General features: G+C 52.1%; 4 non-coding genes and 4 pseudogenes across 4 annotated transcripts; all 8 read right to left on the reverse strand.

The window, feature by feature from the left end:
- Positions 1 to 6,062: 6,062 nt before the first annotated feature.
- On the reverse strand, positions 6,063 to 6,204 carry LOC142253747 (U2 spliceosomal RNA; annotated as a pseudogene).
- Positions 6,205 to 7,321: 1,117 nt separating this feature from the next.
- On the reverse strand, positions 7,322 to 7,512 carry LOC142252837 (U2 spliceosomal RNA). The gene has a single exon (XR_012726203.1). It is a non-coding gene; the product is annotated as a U2 spliceosomal RNA (small nuclear RNA).
- A 1,117-nt stretch (positions 7,513 to 8,629) lies between these two features.
- On the reverse strand, positions 8,630 to 8,820 carry LOC142252313 (U2 spliceosomal RNA). Its single transcript, XR_012725697.1, has one exon. It is a non-coding gene; the product is annotated as a U2 spliceosomal RNA (small nuclear RNA).
- A 1,117-nt stretch (positions 8,821 to 9,937) lies between these two features.
- Positions 9,938 to 10,128, reverse strand: LOC142252314 (U2 spliceosomal RNA). Its single transcript, XR_012725698.1, has one exon. It is a non-coding gene; the product is annotated as a U2 spliceosomal RNA (small nuclear RNA).
- A 1,117-nt stretch (positions 10,129 to 11,245) lies between these two features.
- On the reverse strand, positions 11,246 to 11,436 carry LOC142253298 (U2 spliceosomal RNA). Its single transcript, XR_012726600.1, has one exon. It is a non-coding gene; the product is annotated as a U2 spliceosomal RNA (small nuclear RNA).
- Positions 11,437 to 16,866: 5,430 nt separating this feature from the next.
- On the reverse strand, positions 16,867 to 16,970 carry LOC142253592 (U2 spliceosomal RNA; annotated as a pseudogene).
- A 1,117-nt stretch (positions 16,971 to 18,087) lies between these two features.
- LOC142252966 (U2 spliceosomal RNA) lies at positions 18,088 to 18,292 on the reverse strand (annotated as a pseudogene).
- A 6,218-nt stretch (positions 18,293 to 24,510) lies between these two features.
- Positions 24,511 to 24,669, reverse strand: LOC142253566 (U2 spliceosomal RNA; annotated as a pseudogene).
- Positions 24,670 to 25,555: the final 886 nt, after the last annotated feature.

Raw genomic sequence — 25,555 nt, forward strand, 5'->3', positions numbered from 1 at the left:
GTCTCTTTTGCACCACTTAGAAGAGCGGACCTAGGCAGGTGCCATATCTAGTGGTTCGTGTCCTCGCACACTAGTGGAGCGAACGCAGGTAGGAGCTTTGTGCGGTTTACGCTGCTGTTCGTCTCTTTTGCACCACTAGAAGAGCGGACCTAGGTAGGTGCCATTTCGCACACATTGCCTTTGTCTCTGTGGTTATTAACAGAGATCATTCCACACACCCTCCAAGTAAGGGAGGAATTGCTTTACTTACTTATTATATCCTTCTGTGAGTTAACAGAGGTATTGCACTCTGCCATAGTCTGCAGCAAAGTCTTTGCACGGTGGACCCTGACTGTCTGATACTCCTTTCAGTTATTATCAGACAGCCCCCCGTAACATTAGGACTGAGCCAAGGGTCTGGCAGTTATGGCAGAATATCAGCAGTTACACCGTTACATACAAGTACTTGAGTCACGGCTCAAGAGTATAGAGGATAAACCTCAGACCATGGTGACATCTGCACATGATCCTCGACTTGCTCTGCCAAACAGATATTCTGGCGATGCCAGATCATGTCGTGGTTTCATTAGTCAGTGTCAGATACACCTAGAGGTCAACTCTTCTCGCTTCTCTACGGAGAGGTCCAGAGTAGGCTTTATCATCTCCTTACTTCAGGACAAAGCCTTAGAATGGGCGACTCCCCTATGGGAGCGCTCTGATGTGGTTACTCTGAGACATCAAGACTTTCTTGATGCTTTTAAGGCGGTATTCATGGGTCCACAGGTTACCCATGATGCGGCCCTGAGACTGTTAGATCTATCTCAGGGTTCGTTATCCACTAGTTCTTATGCCATTGCTTTTAGAACTCTGGTGGCAGAACTAGATTGGCCAGAGAAGGTGTTGATTCCTATCTTCTGGAGAGGGTTGGCAGGCTATGTCAAGGATGCCCTTGCTACTCGTGAGGTCCCTGCTTCTCTGGAGGACTTGATCACAGTAGCAACGAGGATCGATGTACGCCATAAGGAACGTAGACTCGAGGTCTCTTCCTCACGCCCTAAGCATCGGGCTATTCCAGTTGTTGAGGGTCCACTACCATCTTCCTCAGCATCTGAAACATCTCCCACTCCTATGGAGTTAGGTCATACGTCCTCCAGACTACGCAAGTCTGGTCCTCCTATATGTTACGTATGTCGTCAAGCTGGGCACTATGCCAACAAGTGTCCTAGTCGTCAGGGAAACTCCCTGGCCTAGTAACCATTAGAGGGGGGTTACTAGAGACGTCTTCTGCACCCTCTAAGTGTTGTATCCCAGGTCAGCTCTCGTTATCTGAGAATACATGGCCTATTATGGCTTTTGTGGATTCCGGAGCTGACGGGATTTTTGTGTCCTCAGGATTTGTAAAGGGACACAATATTCCCTCTATCATGTTAGAGGCGCCTATTCCTGTCCGTGTTGTTAATGGAACTATGTTGTCTGACTCCATTACATTGAGGACAGTTCCCTTGCGCCTTTCCCTGTCTCAGGGTCACATAGAGGAGATTTCTTTTCTTGTTTTGCCTGAGGGTATAGACGACGTCCTTCTGGGTCTTCCATGGCTTCGGACTCATGCTCCTCACATTGACTGGGAGTCTGACAGCATTATTAGTTGGGGTTCGAAATGTCAGTCCCGATGTCTTCCCTTACCACCTAAGGTCGTTGCGGTTGCATCAACTGATCTCTCTCCCATACCTACACCCTATTTGGATTTCGCTGACGTGTTCTCCAAACAGGGTGCTGAGGTTCTTCCACCCCATAGGCCGTATGACTGTGCCATAGACCTTATCCCAGGTTCGGTTCCACCTAAAGGCAGGGTTTACCCCCTGTCGATACCTGAGTCGGAGGCCATGTCGACCTATATAAGAGAGAGCTTAGAGAAGGGGTTCATTCGTAAGTCTGTCTCTCCCGCGGGAGCTGGGTTTTTCTTTGTTCGGAAGAAAGAGGGTGATTTGCGTCCCTGCATAGATTACAGGGGTCTCAACGCAATCACAATAAAGAACAAATACCCATTACCTTTAATTTCGGAGCTCTTTGACAGACTGAGAGGAGCTCAAGTTTTTACGAAGTTGGATCTGCGGGGTGCGTATAACTTGGTACGAATTCGAAAGGGTGACGAATGGAAGACCGCTTTTAACACCCGAGACGGTCACTATGAATACCTCGTCATGCCTTTTGGGTTATGTAATGCACCCGCAGTATTTCAGGACTTCGTAAACGATGTGTTCAGGGATTTACTGTTATCCTCAGTAGTGGTGTATCTGGACGACATCCTGATTTTTTCTCCTGATCTGGAGACTCATCGTCAGGATGTCGTTCGTGTCCTTTCCCGTTTAAGGGAGCACTCATTGTTTGCTAAACTCGAGAAATGTGTATTCGAGCAGTCCTCATTGCCTTTTTTGGGTTACATTATCTCACAAGAGGGTCTGGCTATGGATCCTGCGAAGCTCTCTGCTGTCCTGCAATGGTCCGAACCTCATTCCTTGAAGGCGGTGCAACGCTTCTTAGGATTCATAAATTATTACAGGCAGTTCATACCCCATTTTTCTACTTTGGTGGCCCCTTTGGTGGCCTTGACTAAGAAAGGTGCTAATCCCAAAGCCTGGTCTACTGAGACATCTCAGGCTTTTGAGGCAGTAAAAAGACACTTTTCAACTGCTCCCGTTCTTCAAAGACCCGATGAGAATAAGCCCTTCCTCTTAGAGGTTGATGCCTCTTCAGTGGGTGCTGGTGCGGTCTTGTATCAAAAGAACGGTGCAGGTAGAAAAAGGCCGTGTTTCTTCTTTGCTAAAACCTTTTCACCGGCAGAGAGAAACTATACCATTGGGGATAGGGAACTGCTCGCCTTGAGATTAGCCTTGGAGGAGTGGCGTCACTTGCTGGAAGGAGCGAAACATCCTTTCCAGGTCTATACAGACCATAAGAATCTGACGTACTTACAAACCGCTCAGCGTCTGAATCCTCGCCAAGCCCGCTGGTCCTTGTTTTTCTCCCGCTTTCACTTCTCCATCAACTATCTGTCTGGGAGTAAGAATAACAAGGCAGACGCCCTGTCCCGCTCTATGCTTTCTACCCAGGAAGAGATTGACGAACCTCGTCTTATCCTTCCCTCCAGGGTTTTTCATACGCTCTCCCCTGTGACGTTAGACCAAATCCCACCGGGCAAGACATTTGTTCCGCCTGATCGACAGAATGATATACTGTCATGGGCCCACACCTCAAAGGTGGGTGGGCATTTTGGTATTAGGCGGACACGAGAGTTACTGGAGAGGTGGTATTGGTGGCCACACTTAGCCAGCCACGTCAAGAGATATGTCGGTTCCTGCTACTCGTGTGCTCGCAACCGTCCATTACGGCAGAGACCGGCTGGGCTCTTGCATCCTTTACCAGTGCCAGATAGACCATGGGAGGTGGTAGGCATGGACTTTGTGGGTGATCTTCCATGTTCACAGGGACATAGATTTGTGTGGGTCATTACGGACCATTTCTCCCGGATGGTTCATCTCGTACCGTTATCGAGAATCCCATCTTCCAGGGTACTAGCCAAACTATTCCTCAAGCATGTCTTTAGGCTTCACGGGATGCCAGATCGTATCATTTGTGATAGAGGCCCGCAATTTACTTCCCGTTTCTGGCGAGATCTTTGTAGCCTTCTGCAAATTGAGTTGAATCTCTCTTCGGCATACCATCCGGAGACTAATGGTTTGGTTGAACGTACCAATCAATCTATGATTATATACCTTCGACACTTTGTTGCTGAGAACCACGATAACTGGTCCTCCCTCCTACCCTGGGCAGAATTTGCCCTTAACAATTCGCTGGCTGAGGCCACTGGGCAGACACCGTTCGTACTCAATAATGGGCAACACCCTAGGGTACCAGTACCGTTTCCCGCTGCTGCACCTCCTCCTCTTGTGGCCGACTGGGCAACTAATGCCAGAGAGGTTTGGGATCGGACTCAAGAGTCGATCCAAGCAGCTAAGGACCGTATGAAGACGGTGTCCGATCGGTTTCGTCGCCCGGCTCCTGTCTTTTCTCCAGGGGACTTTGTGTGGCTCTCTGCAAAACACGTGAGACTTAGAGTGAGCTCTGTCAAATTTGCTCCTCGCTTCCTGGGTCCTTATGAGGTTCTTCGACAGGTAAATCCTGTAGTCTATCAATTGAAGTTACCTGTCCATCTTAGGATTCATGACAAATTCCATGTCTCACTGCTAAAGCCGGCTATTTTACCTCACGCTCGTGAAGTGCACTCTCCTGCCTCTGATTCCTCTCGCTCTAGCTATGAGGTACGAGCCATAGTTGGTTCTAAGATGGTTAGAGGGCGCAGGTTCTTCTTGATAGATTGGGAGGGCTATGGTCCGGAACATCGCTCTTGGGAGCCTGAGGAGGCTGTCCATGCTCCCGACTTAGTTGCCGATTACCTGCGTCGCCGGGAGGGGGGCCCTTGAGGGGGAGGTACTGTTACGGTTGCTGCGAGCACTGGAGACTAAGTCCAGATTTCTTGCTACTGCACATGTGCGAGCGCTGGAGACTAAGTCCAGATTTCTTGCTACTGCACATGTGCGAGCGCTGGAGACTAAGTCCAGATTTCTTGCTACTGCACATGTGCGAGCGCTGGAGACTAAGTCCAATCTTGGAGCCATTGCACATGTGCGGGTGACATCATCGCTGACACGAGGTCACATGTCTCTGACACCTTCTATGCCGATTGGTCGCTGGTCATGTGCTTGTGACGTCTTGCTCGGTGATAGGCCAGCATGACGTCACTCCTGTCGTTCTGGCAGCGGATTGGCTCTGGTGTCCTCCATCTTGGATGAGGCACAGAGTCTATATAAGACCCTGACACACGCCGCATGGTGCTCAGTCCTCTTGGTTCATGCATATGAGTAGACGCTCTGTGCGCGTTCCTCTAGGCATTCCTCTGTCTATGCTAGGTGAGCGCTACCGGCAGGGTAGCGTTCTTATACCTTACAGCTTCGGCTGCTGTCCGTATCCTTACCTCTTAGGGGAGCGGACATAGGCAGGTGCCTGAGGCACATGGTCTGGCTGGGCCTTGTGATTCTACTCGTAGGTGGACGTTGCCGCTAGGGTAACGTTCCTTATACTGCGTCTGGCAGTTGTTCGTATCCTCGCACACTAGGGGAGCGAACAGAGGTAGGAGCTTTGTGCGGCTTACGCTGCTGTTCGTCTCTTTTGCACCACTTAGAAGAGCGGACCTAGGCAGGTGCCATATCTAGTGGTTCGTGTCCTCGCACACTAGTGGAGCGAACGCAGGTAGGAGCTTTGTGCGGCTTACGCTGCTGTTCGTCTCTTTTGCACCACTAGAAGAGCGGACCTAGGTAGGTGCCATTTCGCACACATTGCCTTTGTCTCTGTGGTTATTAACAGAGATCATTCCACACACCCTCCAAGTAAGGGAGGAATTGCTTTACTTACTTATTATATCCTTCTGTGAGTTAACAGAGGTATTGCACTCTGCCATAGTCTGCAGCAAAGTCTTTGCACGGTGGACCCTGACTGTCTGATACTCCTTTCAGTTATTATCAGACAGCCCCCCGTAACAAGCTACTAGTCGTTGGTTTCGCAGCCGAGACTGCCCGGACCGTCAACCGGTGTTGGTTTCTCAGCCCAAGGCTGACCGGACCTCCAACTGGGTGTTGGTTTCTCAGCCCAAGGCTGACCGGACCTCCAACCGGGTGTTGGTTTCTCAGCCCAAGGCTAACCGGACCTCCAACCGGGTGTTGGTTTCTCAGCCAAAGCTGACCCGGACCTCCAACCGGGTGTTGGTTTCTCAGCCCAAAGCTGACCGGACCTCCGACCGGGATTATAAAAATTTCCCTTCTTAGCCAGAAGGCCGGGATAGGGCAATATGCTTGGAAAGTATGAATAGGCAAGGCGCGGCGTGCGACAGAGTCTGAGGCTTACCAGGGTCCCAACCTAGCAAGTTCAGACTCCCTCCAGGGTGTCCATTCCTGGGGCACATTGCACCATAACCCCCACACTTACTCAGTCTAATAGCCTCGATCCTGGTAGGGCCATGGTTTCCTCTAGATGGATATACTATCCTCCCAAAGTACTAACAAGCGCAACCTTCCAGTGTGCATTGCATCATTGTACTAAGGTGGCCGGAGCCTTAAACCACCTTTTCGAACGATACTACACTTGATCTTAGCCAAAAGGCCGAGAAGCGATAACCAGAATTGGTTTGGGCCTCGAGTGGCACCCTGGCCTATGCCGGACACATCTTAGGGAGAGAGAGCGAGAGGGAGACAAACCCACGCCTACACAAGACATTTTGTCACCCAAGCCAACCCTTGAAAAGGCTGCTTTGCAGAGCAAAAACAAGAAGAATGGTGCGTTTTGCAGCCGCCGCCCACTGCAATGAATCTGAATAACTCCTCCTTTAGGGCGCAAGCAACTCCCCTCCCCCTTGCAGTCTTTCCAATTCACGATACAAAAAGACGGACAGGACAGGTTGCCTGACTTTCCGTCACTGCCACCCTTTGCCATCCTTACCCGTAGAAAGCCCTTTCATCATCCCCAAACCCTAATCTTTTCCCTTTCCTTCCCAGCCCCCAAACCCTGCCCTCTGTACCTTTCTCACCACCCGCTTCCCTTCTCCTGTCATCCCCCTACCACCCGGGAAAAAAAGAGATTGCCCCCTCCTTCCACTAGCCCACCCTCCCACCCAAAGAACAACTTCTTCTGCGCAGCTTGTTTTCTAGGCAGCAGCGCTATTGTGATGTCATCGGGGGGCATTGTGACAAGCCGCCAGTGTTCCGTCTCTTCATGTTGTGCACTGTTCAAACCGAAAATACATCAACAGGCAGGCTACAGAAAAGCTTACTAACAAAGGTTAGAGAGGGGCTTTCTCAGAGGGCTTTTTACAGTTTGTCTATTCCCAATTAGCCGGTTTAGTATACTTAATGAAAGTACTAATTCTTTCATAGGCCGCCCATTCTTAGTATTTGACGTTCAGGTAACAACAGGTAACTTTATTTGGAGTGGAAGCAGAGAGATAACACCAGATGCCAATTGTAGATCCTCTCACACCTGTGGTCACTGCAGCATCTGACTCCACTTTGTCCAAAAGGGATCTATTCCATTCAATTACACATGATCTAGATTAGACTGACAACAAGATACTGCACGGGACATAGCAGAGTTGGTGAAGTTGAGTGGTGATGAGTTTGCTATTTGGATGAATAAAGCAAGTAAAAAGTGTGTTAGATAAAAATTCATTTCAATTCGCTAATCGGGCTAATATGAATCAGGTGAATCGAGTTCTGCTTTTGGAAACTGGGTTAAGAAGGGGTGCACCATTCCTGGAGGTACTGCAATACCAGGTCAATGCGTGGAGTGGACAGAGCAAGCTCTTTTTCCATCTCCCTGTTCTAAAAATCCATTTAATATATGGTCCCCAGATAGGGGACGTATCAGATATTAAACTGATAAGAACAGATACTACACTTGATCTTAGCCAAAAGGCCGAGAAGCGATAACCAGAATTGGTTTGGGCCTCGAGTGGCACCCTGGCCTATGCCGGACACATCTTAGGGAGAGAGAGCGAGAGGGAGACAAACCCACGCCTACACAAGACATTTTGTCACCCAAGCCAACCCTTGAAAAGGCTGCTTTGCAGAGCAAAAACAAGAAGAATGGTGCGTTTTGCAGCCGCCGCCCACTGCAATGAATCTGAATAACTCCTCCTTTAGGGCGCAAGCAACTCCCCTCCCCCTTGCAGTCTTTCCAATTCACGATACAAAAAGACGGACAGGACAGGTTGCCTGACTTTCCGTCACTGCCACCCTTTGCCATCCTTACCCGTAGAAAGCCCTTTCATCATCCCCAAACCCTAATCTTTTCCCTTTCCTTCCCAGCCCCCAAACCCTGCCCTCTGTACCTTTCTCACCACCCGCTTCCCTTCTCCTGTCATCCCCCTACCACCCGGGAAAAAAAGAGATTGCCCCCTCCTTCCACTAGCCCACCCTCCCACCCAAAGAACAACTTCTTCTGCGCAGCTTGTTTTCTAGGCAGCAGCGCTATTGTGATGTCATCGGGGGGCATTGTGACAAGCCGCCAGTGTTCCGTCTCTTCATGTTGTGCACTGTTCAAACCGAAAATACATCAACAGGCAGGCTACAGAAAAGCTTACTAACAAAGGTTAGAGAGGGGCTTTCTCAGAGGGCTTTTTACAGTTTGTCTATTCCCAATTAGCCGGTTTAGTATACTTAATGAAAGTACTAATTCTTTCATAGGCCGCCCATTCTTAGTATTTGACGTTCAGGTAACAACAGGTAACTTTATTTGGAGTGGAAGCAGAGAGATAACACCAGATGCCAATTGTAGATCCTCTCACACCTGTGGTCACTGCAGCATCTGACTCCACTTTGTCCAAAAGGGATCTATTCCATTCAATTACACATGATCTAGATTAGACTGACAACAAGATACTGCACGGGACATAGCAGAGTTGGTGAAGTTGAGTGGTGATGAGTTTGCTATTTGGATGAATAAAGCAAGTAAAAAGTGTGTTAGATAAAAATTCATTTCAATTCGCTAATCGGGCTAATATGAATCAGGTGAATCGAGTTCTGCTTTTGGAAACTGGGTTAAGAAGGGGTGCACCGTTCCTGGAGGTACTGCAATACCAGGTCAATGCGTGGAGTGGACAGAGCAAGCTCTTTTTCCATCTCCCTGTTCTAAAAATCCATTTAATATATGGTCCCCAGATAGGGGACGTATCAGATATTAAACTGATAAGAACAGATACTACACTTGATCTTAGCCAAAAGGCCGAGAAGCGATAACCAGAATTGGTTTGGGCCTCGAGTGGCACCCTGGCCTATGCCGGACACATCTTAGGGAGAGAGAGCGAGAGGGAGACAAACCCACGCCTACACAAGACATTTTGTCACCCAAGCCAACCCTTGAAAAGGCTGCTTTGCAGAGCAAAAACAAGAAGAATGGTGCGTTTTGCAGCCGCCGCCCACTGCAATGAATCTGAATAACTCCTCCTTTAGGGCGCAAGCAACTCCCCTCCCCCTTGCAGTCTTTCCAATTCACGATACAAAAAGACGGACAGGACAGGTTGCCTGACTTTCCGTCACTGCCACCCTTTGCCATCCTTACCCGTAGAAAGCCCTTTCATCATCCCCAAACCCTAATCTTTTCCCTTTCCTTCCCAGCCCCCAAACCCTGCCCTCTGTACCTTTCTCACCACCCGCTTCCCTTCTCCTGTCATCCCCCTACCACCCGGGAAAAAAAGAGATTGCCCCCTCCTTCCACTAGCCCACCCTCCCACCCAAAGAACAACTTCTTCTGCGCAGCTTGTTTTCTAGGCAGCAGCGCTATTGTGATGTCATCGGGGGGCATTGTGACAAGCCGCCAGTGTTCCGTCTCTTCATGTTGTGCACTGTTCAAACCGAAAATACATCAACAGGCAGGCTACAGAAAAGCTTACTAACAAAGGTTAGAGAGGGGCTTTCTCAGAGGCCTTTTTACAGTTTGTCTATTCCCAATTAGCCGGTTTAGTATACTTAATGAAAGTACTAATTCTTTCATAGGCCGCCCATTCTTAGTATTTGACGTTCAGGTAACAACAGGTAACTTTATTTGGAGTGGAAGCAGAGAGATAACACCAGATGCCAATTGTAGATCCTCTCACACCTGTGGTCACTGCAGCATCTGACTCCACTTTGTCCAAAAGGGATCTATTCCATTCAATTACACATGATCTAGATTAGACTGACAACAAGATACTGCACGGGACATAGCAGAGTTGGTGAAGTTGAGTGGTGATGAGTTTGCTATTTGGATGAATAAAGCAAGTAAAAAGTGTGTTAGATAAAAATTCATTTCAATTCGCTAATCGGGCTAATATGAATCAGGTGAATCGAGTTCTGCTTTTGGAAACTGGGTTAAGAAGGGGTGCACCGTTCCTGGAGGTACTGCAATACCAGGTCAATGCGTGGAGTGGACAGAGCAAGCTCTTTTTCCATCTCCCTGTTCTAAAAATCCATTTAATATATGGTCCCCAGATAGGGGACGTATCAGATATTAAACTGATAAGAACAGATACTACACTTGATCTTAGCCAAAAGGCCGAGAAGCGATAACCAGAATTGGTTTGGGCCTCGAGTGGCACCCTGGCCTATGCCGGACACATCTTAGGGAGAGAGAGCGAGAGGGAGACAAACCCACGCCTACACAAGACATTTTGTCACCCAAGCCAACCCTTGAAAAGGCTGCTTTGCAGAGCAAAAACAAGAAGAATGGTGCGTTTTGCAGCCGCCGCCCACTGCAATGAATCTGAATAACTCCTCCTTTAGGGCGCAAGCAACTCCCCTCCCCCTTGCAGTCTTTCCAATTCACGATACAAAAAGACGGACAGGACAGGTTGCCTGACTTTCCGTCACTGCCACCCTTTGCCATCCTTACCCGTAGAAAGCCCTTTCATCATCCCCAAACCCTAATCTTTTCCCTTTCCTTCCCAGCCCCCAAACCCTGCCCTCTGTACCTTTCTCACCACCCGCTTCCCTTCTCCTGTCATCCCCCTACCACCCGGGAAAAAAAGAGATTGCCCCCTCCTTCCACTAGCCCACCCTCCCACCCAAAGAACAACTTCTTCTGCGCAGCTTGTTTTCTAGGCAGCAGCGCTATTGTGATGTCATCGGGGGGCATTGTGACAAGCCGCCAGTGTTCCGTCTCTTCATGTTGTGCACTGTTCAAACCGAAAATACATCAACAGGCAGGCTACAGAAAAGCTTACTAACAAAGGTTAGAGAGGGGCTTTCTCAGAGGGCTTTTTACAGTTTGTCTATTCCCAATTAGCCGGTTTAGTATACTTAATGAAAGTACTAATTCTTTCATAGGCCGCCCATTCTTAGTATTTGACGTTCAGGTAACAACAGGTAACTTTATTTGGAGTGGAAGCAGAGAGATAACACCAGATGCCAATTGTAGATCCTCTCACACCTGTGGTCACTGCAGCATCTGACTCCACTTTGTCCAAAAGGGATCTATTCCATTCAATTACACATGATCTAGATTAGACTGACAACAAGATACTGCACGGGACATAGCAGAGTTGGTGAAGTTGAGTGGTGATGAGTTTGCTATTTGGATGAATAAAGCAAGTAAAAAGTGTGTTAGATAAAAATTCATTTCAATTCGCTAATCGGGCTAATATGAATCAGGTGAATCGAGTTCTGCTTTTGGAAACTGGGTTAAGAAGGGGTGCACCGTTCCTGGAGGTACTGCAATACCAGGTCAATGCGTGGAGTGGACAGAGCAAGCTCTTTTTCCATCTCCCTGTTCTAAAAATCCATTTAATATATGGTCCCCAGATAGGGGACGTATCAGATATTAAACTGATAAGAACAGATGCATCTTTATTATCATGCACTACTCACAAAAAGGTAACAAACCGTGTACAGTGCCGCAGCCCCGTACACACAGAAATATACAATCCTTCTTACATAGCCATAGAGTACGACGCACTAAACTATACATCACGCTCCTATGCTTATCCATAACACTCAAGCTGAAAGAAAAAGTTAGACAATAAATAACGACGAACCGGCGATTGGGGGATGGGGGTAGGGGAAAAGGGGGATAGGGTGGGGAAGTCACAGGCCCGAAGCTTTATTGAAAGACGCACATAACGGGAAAAGGAGGGAGGGGGCATGGAAGAGGTCTAAACCTCCTCCTCGGCGCTGTCGTCCGGACTGTCCATGATGGAATAGTCTCTGAGCAGGCTGTGGATCAGCCTGCGGCAATCCTGGATAGACATCCTCTCCCTCTTCAAGATGAGCCGGTTCCTGGCGACCCAAATAGCGTCCTTAAAGCAGTTCATAAGGCGCCAAGCCTCCTGGATGGCTCCAACGGTGTGAGTCCCAGGGAAGAGTCCATAAAGTACGGAATGGTACGATAGGCTCCCTCTGGGGACGGAGTTCCTCAGGTCATCCTCCAGGGCAACCAACAGGCGCTGTGCGAAACGGCAGTCCCAAAAGGCGTGCAGCGATGTTTCCTCCACGAAGGGGCACCTTGGGCAGTACCGGGTTTTGCACAGGTTCCGGGCGTGCATGAATGACCGGACGGGCAGTCCGCCCTGTATCGCCATCCATGACAAGTCCTTGTGCCCGTTGGTCAATCCAGCCGATGACACGTTTGTCCAAACAGTCTCCAGTGTGTCGTGATGAAGTCCTGGAATGTTCTCCATTTCGTCCTTGGCTCTGATGAGTTTGTGGATAGTCTTTGGCTTCCACAAATCAGGCTTGAGTCCCTCCAGTTGGTGTTCCCTCACAAACCGAACCACGTCTCCGTAGAACCATGGCGCCGTCCAGTTGTAGGGGAAGGAGCTGTCCCACTTGTCCCAGCCTAACCGTCTCCAAAGGGGGAGCAGGAAGAAGCGAGACATGGACCCACCCGCGGAACCTCTCTTGACTCGCAGAGTTCGGCGAACGCAGTCACATACGAAGGAGGATCGCAGGAGGGTGGGGATATCGGGTACGCCCTTCCCACCCTTGCGAGGATCCTTGTACATGATGCTCCGCTTTACTCTGTCCATCTTGGATCCCCAGACAAAACGAAACACCGTCCTGGTAATGGCCCTGCACACGGTGGCAAGGGGGGGCCAGGCCTGGGCCGTGTACTGCAGCACGGGCAGTACCTCGTTACGCAGGACCAGTGCTTTGCCCTCACAGGTGAGGCGTCTGAGGCTCCACAGACCGATCCGTTGGGTGATCTTGGTCAAGCGTTCCTCCCAGGACTTGAGGGCTGCTCCTTCCTTCCCGAACCAGACTCCAAGAACCTTGATGAAATCCGGCTGGGTGCTGAAAGGGAAGGGGGCGGAAGAGGCCGGCTGCCAGTCCCCGAAGAGCATGGCTTCCGACTTCCCGCAGTTGACTTTGGCTCCCGAAGCCCGTCCGAAGGTCTCACAGGTCTGGACGAGGGTGTCGACTGAGCGCCGGTCCGCGCAGAAGACGGTCACGTCGTCCATGTAGAGCGAGCACTTGACCTCGAAGCGTTCTGGTCCTGGTGCGGTGATCCCTCTGATCTCTCCATTCCGCCGGATAGCCTCTGCAAAGAGTTCTATAACACAAACAAAAAGAAGAGGTGACAGAGGACAGCCTTGTCTGACCCCTGAGAGGACCGGGAAGGGGTCAGTCTTCCAGCCGTTTACCAACACCGAGCTGTGAATATCAAAATACATTAGTTGGACATACAAACAAAACATGTTACCCAAACCTAACCTGTGCAGAGCTTTGCCCAGGAACTCATGGGAAACACGGTCGAAGGCCTTTTCCTGATCCAACGAGATCAGGGCTGCGTGCACCCGGCGGGCTTTGATGTACTCGACCGTGTCCCGCATGAGAGCCAGGCTGTCTGCGATGCGACGTCCGGGGATGCCGCAGGTCTGATCCGGGTGGATGATCCGTCCGATAACCGTCTTCAGTCTCGTTGCCATCGTCTTGGCCAGGATCTTGTAGTCGACATTCAGAAGGGTGATGGGACGCCAATTCTTCAGGTCGCACCTCTCTCCTTTACGCTTGTACAGGATCGTGACCATTCCTTCCCTCAGAGATGGAGGCATTCTGCCCTCCACCACCATCTCCTCATACAGCCCCAACAGGTCCGGACAGATTAGGTCTCCCAGCGCTACATAGAGCTCTGCTGGGAGGCCGTCACTGCCCGGTGTCCTGCCAGAACTAAAGGATTTGGCGGCCGAGAGCAGCTCGTCCACCGTCAGAGGAACGTCCATGGCCGCCGCGTCTGCAGGGTCAAGATGGTTAGTGATACCTGACAGGAACTTATCGGCGGCCTCGGGGTCAGTAGTCTTGCGGGCGTAGAGTTCGCTGTAGAAGTCGCTGACGACCTTCATCACATTCTCTTTCCCGCGTCGTATGCTTCCACTCTCGTCTCGTAGTTCATTCATGGGCGTGTGACCGGCGTGGAGTTTCCTGAAAAAGAACGAGTTACATTTCTCACCCTTCTCCAGGTTCTCCACTTTGGAACGGAAGACAATTCGCTCGGACTCCTCCTCGAAGTGCCTTTTCAGGCTCCTCTTAGTCTCCTCCAGCTCCTCTCTCACGTCCCAGCCGCATCGAAGAAGGTCCTGCAGGGAACGCAGCTCACGCTGGAGTCTCCTGAAGTCCCTCCTCTTCAGACACGCCTGTTGTTGACTCTTTGCCTGAAAGAAGAAACGGAACTCGAGTTTAACGTATTCCCACCAGTCAGAAACAGACTGGAAGCCCGCCTTGTAGGCCCGCCACGTGGAGTAGGCAGCTCTAAGCTCCTCCAGAATCTCACCCTTTTCCAGCAGAGAGCAGTTCAGCTTCCAGGAGCCCGGGCCAATGGGGAAGCCATGGCCCAGCACACCTTGAAAGTGAATGGCTCTGTGGTCAGAGAAGAAGCAGGGGACCATCGAGTGCCCACTCCGCCCAACCGCCCGAGAGGTAAACACAAAGTCAATCCTGGAACGCAGCGAGCCATCGGATCGGCACCATGAATAGTTCACGGATCCGTGTCCGATGGAGCCAACAACGTCCACAAGAGAGGCTTCGGTCACCATCTCAATGAGCAGTTTGGATGTGACGTCCAACTTGGCAGCCGTTCCAGAACTGCGTCCATCCTCCTCAATCGGGCAGTTGAAATCCCCGGCCATCACTACCGTCCTGGCGGTAGCGAGCTGAGGGCGCAGGGCTTGGAGGAGCTCCAGTCGATCGCTCTTCACAGGAGAAGCATACACATTGATGAACCTGACAGGTTCTCCCGCCCAGGTGCCATCCACGAGCAGTAACCTGCCGCAGACGATTTCCTGAACAGAGTCCAATGTGAAGGCGCTTCCCCTGATCAGCACGGCGACCCCCGCGGACCTACAGTCGCCCCCGCCAGACCAGTAGGATGGGCCATGGGTCCACTCCCTGGCCAGATGGTTGAAGGACCTAGAGGAGGGAAGGGAGCATTCCTGCAGGAAAAATACATCACTAGACTGAGTGTTAAGGAACGCAAAAATTGTCTGACGTCGGAACTTGTCTCTGATGCTCCTAACATTAATGGAAAAGATGTTAATGTTAGCAGTCATTGGAGGAAAGAGAAAGTTAGAGCAGGCGGTGTGCCTTAGTTACCACTCCGGTCGGGCGGTTCTTCCTCTTTGGCACCTGCTGGTAAGGGTATCTCCAGCAGACCCTCTTCTTCTAGCTGATCGAGCAGGGATGGTGCCTCAGTGGCTTCCGACTCCTCCATTTCTTCTTCGGCCACAAGGGACTCCACCATCTGCTCCAACACGTCCGGTTCTGGGAGGAGGCCATCCTCCTCTTCCTGGGGTGGATTGGGGTCCACAATGAACAGCTTGGAAGGTTCTGCGACAGGACTATCTTCCACCTTCCTTTTCCTTTGGCCTGTACCTGAGGAGACAAGAGCTGGAAAATCCTCCTCGGTGAAAAGTGCAAGAGTGCTGAGGCCCTCTGCTCTCATGGTCTGGGGAGGGAGAGTGGGCTTTGGGGGGGGGGTGAGGAGACCAACTGAGGAGTAGGGAAATGAGGTGGAGGTAGTGGAATCCTCAGTAGGGTTGGCCGGGGGGGGAGGGGTTTGGACAGGGGTGACAGGGGGGGGGGGCCAGGGAGGGGGCAACAGTTTTCTTACCCTTCTTTTCCCTGGACTCCGTGGCTGCTGGGGCATCGGCTGGAGCCACGGTCGCTGGGTTCTTGGCCGCCTTGTCCTTGGCCTCTGTGGCCTTGGTCGTAGCTGCCTTGGTCGACGAAGCTGTGACTACCCGATACTGGGTCGCCGCGGCAACCCTTGCCCAGGATTTCTCCCGCTGTGGGCAGTCCTTGTAAAGGTGGTCCGCCTGTCCACATAGGTTGCAAGTCTTCTTCTTTGGGCAGTCCTTGGAGCTGTGTCCTGTCACCCGGCAAACCCTGCAGGCGTCCTCCTTGCAGGTCTTCATCGAATGCCCTTTCCCGCCACATTTCCTGCAGTTGTGTGGCATGTCCGGGTAGTAGATGAGACCAAAGGAGTTTCCCAGAGAGAATGTCGGGGGCAGGTGCTGGAGACCATCCTCGGATGCTGGTTCCCTGTGGAGTCGAATGGTTACTGACCACTTACCCGTCCAGAATCCGTTGCCGTTAAGGATGTGGGATGGCTCCCTCACCACTGTGCAGAGACGTCCCAGGAACGTGGAGATGTCTCTTCCTGGGGTGTGCGGGTTCCGCATGGAGACCGTGATCCTCTTCTCATCCCTCTGAATAGGACAGGATCCTAAAAAAGAATGAAAAGGGGAGTCCGGCATCGCTGCGTTCATCGCCTCCCAGTATCTCCTGCAGGCATTCACCGTGGCAAAGGTTACCAGAAAAATGCCAGTCATGAAGGTCTGGACACTCAGGGTTTCCGCCCTGGAGAAGCCCTGATCCAGAATCATCTTCTTGCAGAACACGTCGCTGGACATGTCCGGCAACCTACCATCCACCGCCTTCAGCTTCAGGGCGACCGTCTGCCGCATCCAAGGCTCCAGGGTTGGAGCCTTTTCAGGCGGCGTCCGGGCTCCCTCCGGCTGGCTGGCGTCGGAGGTAGGGGCCTCTTGGGCCGAAGAAGCCTCTGGATGAGCCTTCCTGGAGGTCCCTGGGTCCTGAGCCTTCTTGGCTGCCTTCTCTGGCTTGCTTGCCATGGCTGGTTCCTGCTTGAGTTCCCGGAGCTGGATCTTGGATTCTTCTCCGGGTGTCTTCTCCCGCTGTGTTCCTCCTCGAAGTTCCTCTGGTCTCCCCAAGTCTTCTCCGAGCCTTCGTCTTCTTGCTTCTTTCTGCCAAGCTCTTCTTCCGTCCGATCTCCCTCTTTCGGTCTCGGCTGGGCTTCGGAGCTTGTCTCCCTGATCGTATCTCGTCAAGTGTAGCTAGCTCAGTTTGTTCTGATAAGAACAGATACTACACTTGATCTTAGCCAAAAGGCCGAGAAGCGATAACCAGAATTGGTTTGGGCCTCGAGTGGCACCCTGGCCTATGCCGGACACATCTTAGGGAGAGAGAGCGAGAGGGAGACAAACCCACGCCTACACAAGACATTTTGTCACCCAAGCCAACCCTTGAAAAGGCTGCTTTGCAGAGCAAAAACAAGAAGAATGGTGCGTTTTGCAGCCGCCGCCCACTGCAATGAATCTGAATAACTCCTCCTTTAGGGCGCAAGCAACTCCCCTCCCCCTTGCAGTCTTTCCAATTCACGATACAAAAAGACGGACAGGACAGGTTGCCTGACTTTCCGTCACTGCCACCCTTTGCCATCCTTACCCGTAGAAAGCCCTTTCATCATCCCCAAACCCTAATCTTTTCCCTTTCCTTCCCAGCCCCCAAACCCTGCCCTCTGTACCTTTCTCACCACCCGCTTCCCTTCTCCTGTCATCCCCCTACCACCCGGGAAAAAAAGAGATTGCCCCCTCCTTCCACTAGCCCACCCTCCCACCCAAAGAACAACTTCTTCTGCGCAGCTTGTTTTCTAGGCAGCAGCGCTATTGTGATGTCATCGGGGGGCATTGTGACAAGCCGCCAGTGTTCCGTCTCTTCATGTTGTGCACTGTTCAAACCGAAAATACATCAACAGGCAGGCTACAGAAAAGCTTACTAACAAAGGTTAGAGAGGGGCTTTCTCAGAGGGCTTTTTACAGTTTGTCTATTCCCAATTAGCCGGTTTAGTATACTTAATGAAAGTACTAATTCTTTCATAGGCCGCCCATTCTTAGTATTTGACGTTCAGGTAACAACAGGTAACTTTATTTGGAGTGGAAGCAGAGAGATAACACCAGATGCCAATTGTAGATCCTCTCACACCTGTGGTCACTGCAGCATCTGACTCCACTTTGTCCAAAAGGGATCTATTCCATTCAATTACACATGATCTAGATTAGACTGACAACAAGATACTGCACGGGACATAGCAGAGTTGGTGAAGTTGAGTGGTGATGAGTTTGCTATTTGGATGAATAAAGCAAGTAAAAAGTGTGTTAGATAAAAATTCATTTCAATTCGCTAATCGGGCTAATATGAATCAGGTGAATCGAGTTCTGCTTTTGGAAACTGGGTTAAGAAGGGGTGCACCGTTCCTGGAGGTACTGCAATACCAGGTCAATGCGTGGAGTGGACAGAGCAAGCTCTTTTTCCATCTCCCTGTTCTAAAAATCCATTTAATATATGGTCCCCAGATAGGGGACGTATCAGATATTAAACTGATAAGAACAGATTTTTTGATTTAACAGCATCTTTATTATCATGCACTACTCACAAAAAGGTAACAAACCGTGTACAGTGCCGCAGCCCCGTACACACAGAAATATACAATCCTTCTTACATAGCCATAGAGTACGACGCACTAAACTATACATCACGCTCCTATGCTTATCCATAACACTCAAGCTGAAAGAAAAAGTTAGACAATAAATAACGACGAACCGGCGATTGGGGGATGGGGGTAGGGGAAAAGGGGGATAGGGTGGGGAAATCACAGGCCCGAAGCTTTATTGAAAGACGCACATAACGGGAAAAGGAGGGAGGGGGCATGGAAGAGGTCTAAACCTCCTCCTCGGCGCTGTCGTCCGGACTGTCCATGATGGAATAGTCTCTGAGCAGGCTGTGGATCAGCCTGCGGCAATCCTGGATAGACATCCTCTCCCTCTTCAAGATGAGCCGGTTCCTGGCGACCCAAATAGCGTCCTTAAAGCAGTTCATAAGGCGCCAAGCCTCCTGGATGGCTCCAACGGTGTGAGTCCCAGGGAAGAGTCCATAAAGTACGGAATGGTACGATAGGCTCCCTCTGGGGACGGAGTTCCTCAGGTCATCCTCCAGGGCAACCAACAGGCGCTGTGCGAAACGGCAGTCCCAAAAGGCGTGCAGCGATGTTTCCTCCACGAAGGGGCACCTTGGGCAGTACCGGGTTTTGCACAGGTTCCGGGCGTGCATGAATGACCGGACGGGCAGTCCGCCCTGTATCGCCATCCATGACAAGTCCTTGTGCCCGTTGGTCAATCCAGCCGATGACACGTTTGTCCAAACAGTCTCCAGTGTGTCGTGATGAAGTCCTGGAATGTTCTCCATTTCGTCCTTGGCTCTGATGAGTTTGTGGATAGTCTTTGGCTTCCACAAATCAGGCTTGAGTCCCTCCAGTTGGTGTTCCCTCACAAACCGAACCACGTCTCCGTAGAACCATGGCGCCGTCCAGTTGTAGGGGAAGGAGCTGTCCCACTTGTCCCAGCCTAACCGTCTCCAAAGGGGGAGCAGGAAGAAGCGAGACATGGACCCACCCGCGGAACCTCTCTTGACTCGCAGAGTTCGGCGAACGCAGTCACATACGAAGGAGGATCGCAGGAGGGTGGGGATATCGGGTACGCCCTTCCCACCCTTGCGAGGATCCTTGTACATGATGCTCCGCTTTACTCTGTCCATCTTGGATCCCCAGACAAAACGAAACACCGTCCTGGTAATGGCCCTGCACACGGTGGCAAGGGGGGGCCAGGCCTGGGCCGTGTACTGCAGCACGGGCAGTACCTCGTTACGCAGGACCAGTGCTTTGCCCTCACAGGTGAGGCGTCTGAGGCTCCACAGACCGATCCGTTGGGTGATCTTGGTCAAGCGTTCCTCCCAGGACTTGAGGGCTGCTCCTTCCTTCCCGAACCAGACTCCAAGAACCTTGATGAAATCCGGCTGGATGCTGAAGGGGAAGGGGGCGGAAGAGGCCGGCTGCCAGTCCCCGAAGAGCATGGCTTCCGACTTCCCGCAGTTGACTTTGGCTCCCGAAGCCCGTCCGAAGGTCTCACAGGTCTGGACGAGGGTGTCGACTGAGCGCCGGTCCGCGCAGAAGACGGTCACGTCGTCCATGTAGAGCGAGCACTTGACCTCGAAGCGTTCTGGTCCTGGTGCGGTGATCCCTCTGATCTCTCCATTCCGCCGGATAGCCTCTGCAAAGAGTTCTATAACACAAACAAAAAGAAGAGGTGACAGAGGACAGCCTTGTCTGACCCCTGAGAGGACCGGGAAGGGGTCAGTCTTCCAGCCGTTTACCAACACCGAGCTGTGAATATCAAAATACATTAGTTGGACATACAAGCAAAACATGTTACCCAAACCTAACCTGTGCAGAGCTTTGCCCAGGAACTCATGGGAAACACGGTCGAAGGCCTTTTCCTGATCCAACGAGATCAGGGCTGCGTGCACCCGGCGGGCTTTGATGTACTCGACCGTGTCCCGCATGAGAGCCAGGCTGTCTGCGGTGCGACGTCCGGGGATGCCGCAGGTCTGATCCGGGTGGATGATCCGTCCGATAACAGTCTTCAATCTCGTTGCCATCGTCTTGGCCAGGATCTTGTAGTCGACGTTCAGAAGGGTGATGGGACGCCAATTCTTCAGGTCGCACCTCTCTCCTTTACGCTTGTACAGGATCGTGACCATTCCTTCCCTCAGAGATGGAGGCATTCTGCCCTCCACCACCATCTCCTCATACAGCCCTAACAGGTCCGGACAGATTAGGTCTCCCAGCGCTACATAGAGCTCTGCTGGGAGGCCGTCACTGCCCGGTGTCCTGCCAGAACTAAAGGATTTGGCGGCCGAGAGCAGCTCGTCCACCGTCAGAGGAACATCCATGGCCGCCGCGTCTGCAGGGTCAAGATGGTTAGTGATACCTGACAGGAACTTATCGGCGGCCTCGGGGTCAGTAGTCTTGCGGGCGTAGAGTTCGCTGTAGAAGTCGCTGACGACCTTCATCACGTTCTCTTTCCCGCGTCGCATGCTGCCACTCTCGTCTCGTAGTTCATTCATGGGCGTGTGACCGGCGTGGAGTTTCCTGAAAAAGAACGAGTTACATTTCTCACCCTTCTCCAGGTTCTCCACTTTGGAACGGAAGACAATTCGCTCGGACTCCTCCTCGAAGTGCCTTTTCAGGCTCCTCTTAGTCTCCTCCAGCTCCTCTCTCACGTCCCAGCCGCATCGAAGAAGGTCCTGCAGGGAACGCAGCTCACGCTGGAGTCTCCTGAAGTCCCTCCTCTTCAGACCCGCCTGTTGTTGACTCTTTGCCTGAAAGAAGAAACGGAACTCGAGTTTAACGTATTCCCACCAGTCAGAAACAGACTGGAAGCCCGCCTTGTAGGCCCGCCACGTGGAGTAGGCAGCTCTAAGCTCCTCCAGAATCTCACCCTTTTCCAGCAGAGAGCAGTTCAGCTTCCAGGAGCCCGGGCCAATGGGGAAGCCATGGCCCAGCACACCTTGAAAGTGAATGGCTCTGTGGTCAGAGAAGAAGCAGGGGACCATCGAGTGCCCACTCCGCCCAACCGCCCGAGAGGTAAACACAAAGTCAATCCTGGAACGCAGCGAGCCATCGGATCGGCACCATGAATAGTTCACGGATCCGTGTCCGATGGAGCCAACAACGTCCACAAGAGAGGCTTCGGTCACCATCTCAATGAGCAGTTTGGATGTGACGTCCAACTTGGCAGCCGTTCCAGAACTGCGTCCATCCTCCTCAATCGGGCAGTTGAAATCCCCGGCCATCACTACCGTCCTGGCAGTAGCGAGCTGAGGGCGCAGGGCTTGGAGGAGCTCCAGTCGATCGCTCTTCACAGGAGAAGCGTACACATTGATGAACCTGACAGGTTCTCCCGCCCAGGTGCCATCCACGAGCAGTAACCTGCCGCAGACGATTTCCTGAACAGAGTCCAATGTGAAGGCGCTTCCCCTGATCAGCACGGCGACCCCCGCGGACCTACAGTCGCCTCCGCCGGACCAGTAGGATGGGCCATGGGTCCACTCCCTGGCCAGATGGTTGAAGGACCTAGAGGAGGGAAGGGAGCATTCCTGCAGGAAAAATACATCACTAGACTGAGTGTTAAGGAACGCAAAAATTGTCTGACGTCGGAACTTGTCTCTGATGCTCCTAACATTAATGGAAAAGGTGTTAATGTTAGCAGTCATTGGAGGAAAGAGAAAGTTAGCGCAGGCGGTGTGCCTTAGTTACCACTCCGGTCGGGCGGTTCTTCCTCTTTGGCACCTGCTGGTAAGGGTATCTCCAGCAGACCCTCTTCTTCTAGCTGATCGAGCAGGGATGGTGCCTCAGTGGCTTCCGACTCCTCCATTTCTTCTTCGGCCACAAGGGACTCCACCATCTGCTCCAACACGTCCGGTTCTGGGAGGAGGCCATCCTCCTCTTCCTGGGGTGGATTGGGATCCACAATGAACAGCTTGGAAGGTTCTGCGACAGGACTATCTTCCACCTTCCTTTTCCTTTGGCCTGTACCTGAGGAGACAAGAGCTGGAAAATCCTCCTCGGTGAAAAGTGCAAGAGTGCTGAGGTCCTCTGCTCTCATGGTCTGGGGAGGGAGAGTGGGCTTTGGGGGGGGGGTGAGGAGACCAACTGAGGAGTAGGGAAATGAGGTGGAGGTAGTGGAATCCTCAGTAGGGTTGGCCGGGGGGGGAGGGGTTTGGACAGGGGTGGCAGGGGGGGGGACCAGGGAGGGGGCAACAGTTTTCTTACCCTTTTTCCTGGACTCCGTGGCTGCTGGGGCATCGGCTGGAGCCACGGTCGCCGGGTTCTTGGCCGCCTTGTCCTTGGCCTCTGTGGCCTTGGTCGTAGCTGCCTTGGTCGACGAAGCTGTGACTACCCGATACTGGGTCACCGCGGCAACCCTTGCCCAGGATTTCTCCCGCTGTGGGCAGTCCTTGTAAAGGTGGTCCGCCTGTCCACATAGGTTGCAAGTCTTCTTCTTTGGGCAGTCCTTGGAGCTGTGTCCCGTCACCCGGCAAACCCTGCAGGCGTCCTCCTTGCAGGTCTTCATCGAATGCCCTTTCCCGCCACATTTCCTGCAGTTGTGTGGCATGTCCGGGTAGTAGATGAGACCAAAGGAGTTTCCCAGAGAGAATGTCGGGGGCAGGTGCTGGAGACCATCCTCGGATGCTGGTTCCCTGTAGAGTCGAACGGTTACTGACCACTTACCCGTCCAGAATCCGTTGCCGTTAAGGATGTGGGATGGCTCCCTCACCACTGTGCAGAGACGTCCCAGGAACGTGGAGATGTCTCTTCCTGGGGTGTGCGGGTTCCGCATGGAGACCGTGATCCTCTTCTCATCCCTCTGTATAGGACAGGATCCTAAAAAAGAATGAAAAGGGGAGTCCGGCATCGCTGCGTTCATCGCCTCCCAGTATCTCCTGCAGGCATTCACCGTGGCAAAGGTTACCAGAAAAATGCCAGTCATGAAGGTCTGGACACTCAGGGTTTCCGCCCTGGAGAAGCCCTGATCCAGAATCATCTTCTTGCAGAACACGTCGCTGGACATGTCCGGCAACCTACCATCCACCGCCTTTAGCTTCAGGGCGACCGTCTGCCGCATCCAAGGCTCCAGGGTTGGAGCCTTTTCAGGCGGCGTCCGGGCTCCCTCCGGCTGGCTGGCGTCGGAGGTAGGGGCCTCTTGGGCCGAAGAAGCCTCTGGATGAGCCTTCCTGGAGGTCCCTGGGTCCTGAGCCTTCTTGGCTGCCTTCTCTGGCTTGCTTGCCATGGCTGGTTCCTGCTTGAGTTCCCGGAGCTGGATCTTGGATTCTTCTCCGGGTGTCTTCTCCCGCTGTGTTCCTCCTCGAAGTTCCTCTGGTCTCCCCAAGTCTTCTCCGAGCCTTCGTCTTCTTGCTTCTTTCTGCCAAGCTCTTCTTCCGTCCGATCTCCCTCTTCCGGTCTCGGCTGGGCTTCGGAGCTCGTCTCCCTGATCGTATCTCGTCAAGTGTAGCTAGCTCAGTTTGTTCTGATAAGAACAGATTTTTGATTTAATGAAGCTTTCCAAAGCACCGCAAAAAATGCATGACCGAAGTCACACCAAAAACAGTGCAAAGGCTAGGATTCGTGTGGACCCCTCCGTGAGGAGAGGGTCCCCAAAAATCAACCCCGTCCCTCCGAGCCAGAAGGCCACAGCAAGGGTCAGGGATCTTCGGTGCTCCCCCAAGCCGAAGCCTGGTTGAGCCTTGTCGTTGCTCCCAGCGTCCACCCAGGCATCTTACCCAAGTGGAGTAGAGAGCTACTAGTTGTTGGTTTCGCAGCCGAAACTGCCCGGACCGTCAACCGGTGTTGGTTTCTCAGCCCAAGGCTAACCGGACCTCCAACCGGGTGTTGGTTTCTCAGCCGAAGCTGACCCGGACCTCCAACCGGGTGTTGGTTTCTCAGCCGAAGCTGACCCAGACCTCCAACCGGGTGTTGGTTTCTCAGACGAAGCTGACCCGGACCTCCAACCGGGTGTTGGTTTCTCAGCCCAAAGCTGAACGGACCTCCGACCATGATTATAAAAATTTCCCTTCCTAGCCAGAAGGCCGGGATAGAGCAATATGCTCAGAAAGTATGAAAGGGCAAGGTACGGTGTGCTACAGAGCCCAAGGCTCGCCGGGGTCCCAAGCCAGCAAGCTCAGACTCACTCCAGGGTCGTCAGTCCTGGGGCACATTGCACCATAGCCCCCACACTTACTCAGTCTAATAGCCTCGATCCTGGTAGGGCCATGTTTTCCTCTAGATGAATATACTATACATCAAGAGTACTAGCAAGCGCAACCTTCCAGTGTGCATTGCATCTGCCGAGCCTCACAGATACTACACTTGATCTTAGCCAAAGAACAGATACTACACTTGATCTTAGCCAAAAGGCCGAGAAGCGATAACCAGAATTGGTTTGGGCCTCGAGTGGCACCCTGGCCTATGCCGGACACATCTTAGGGAGAGAGAGCGAGAGGGAGACAAACCCACGCCTACACAAGACATTTTGTCACCCAAGCCAACCCTTGAAAAGGCTGCTTTGCAGAGCAAAAACAAGAAGAATGGTGCGTTTTGCAGCCGCCGCCCACTGCAATGAATCTGAATAACTCCTCCTTTAGGGCGCAAGCAACTCCCCTCCCCCTTGCAGTCTTTCCAATTCACGATACAAAAAGACGGACAGGACAGGTTGCCTGACTTTCCGTCACTGCCACCCTTTGCCATCCTTACCCGTAGAAAGCCCTTTCATCATCCCCAAACCCTAATCTTTTCCCTTTCCTTCCCAGCCCCCAAACCCTGCCCTCTGTACCTTTCTCACCACCCGCTTCCCTTCTCCTGTCATCCCCCTACCACCCGGGAAAAAAAGAGATTGCCCCCTCCTTCCACTAGCCCACCCTCCCACCCAAAGAACAACTTCTTCTGCGCAGCTTGTTTTCTAGGCAGCAGCGCTATTGTGATGTCATCGGGGGGCATTGTGACAAGCCGCCAGTGTTCCGTCTCTTCATGTTGTGCACTGTTCAAACCGAAAATACATCAACAGGCAGGCTACAGAAAAGCTTACTAACAAAGGTTAGAGAGGGGCTTTCTCAGAGGGCTTTTTACAGTTTGTCTATTCCCAATTAGCCGGTTTAGTATACTTAATGAAAGTACTAATTCTTTCATAGGCCGCCCATTCTTAGTATTTGACGTTCAGGTAACAACAGGTAACTTTATTTGGAGTGGAAGCAGAGAGATAACACCAGATGCCAATTGTAGATCCTCTCACACCTGTGGTCACTGCAGCATCTGACTC

Source organism: Anomaloglossus baeobatrachus, chromosome 9 (genome assembly GCF_048569485.1).
Source record: "Anomaloglossus baeobatrachus isolate aAnoBae1 chromosome 9, aAnoBae1.hap1, whole genome shotgun sequence".
NCBI classification, from domain to species: Eukaryota; Metazoa; Chordata; class Amphibia; order Anura; family Aromobatidae; genus Anomaloglossus; species Anomaloglossus baeobatrachus.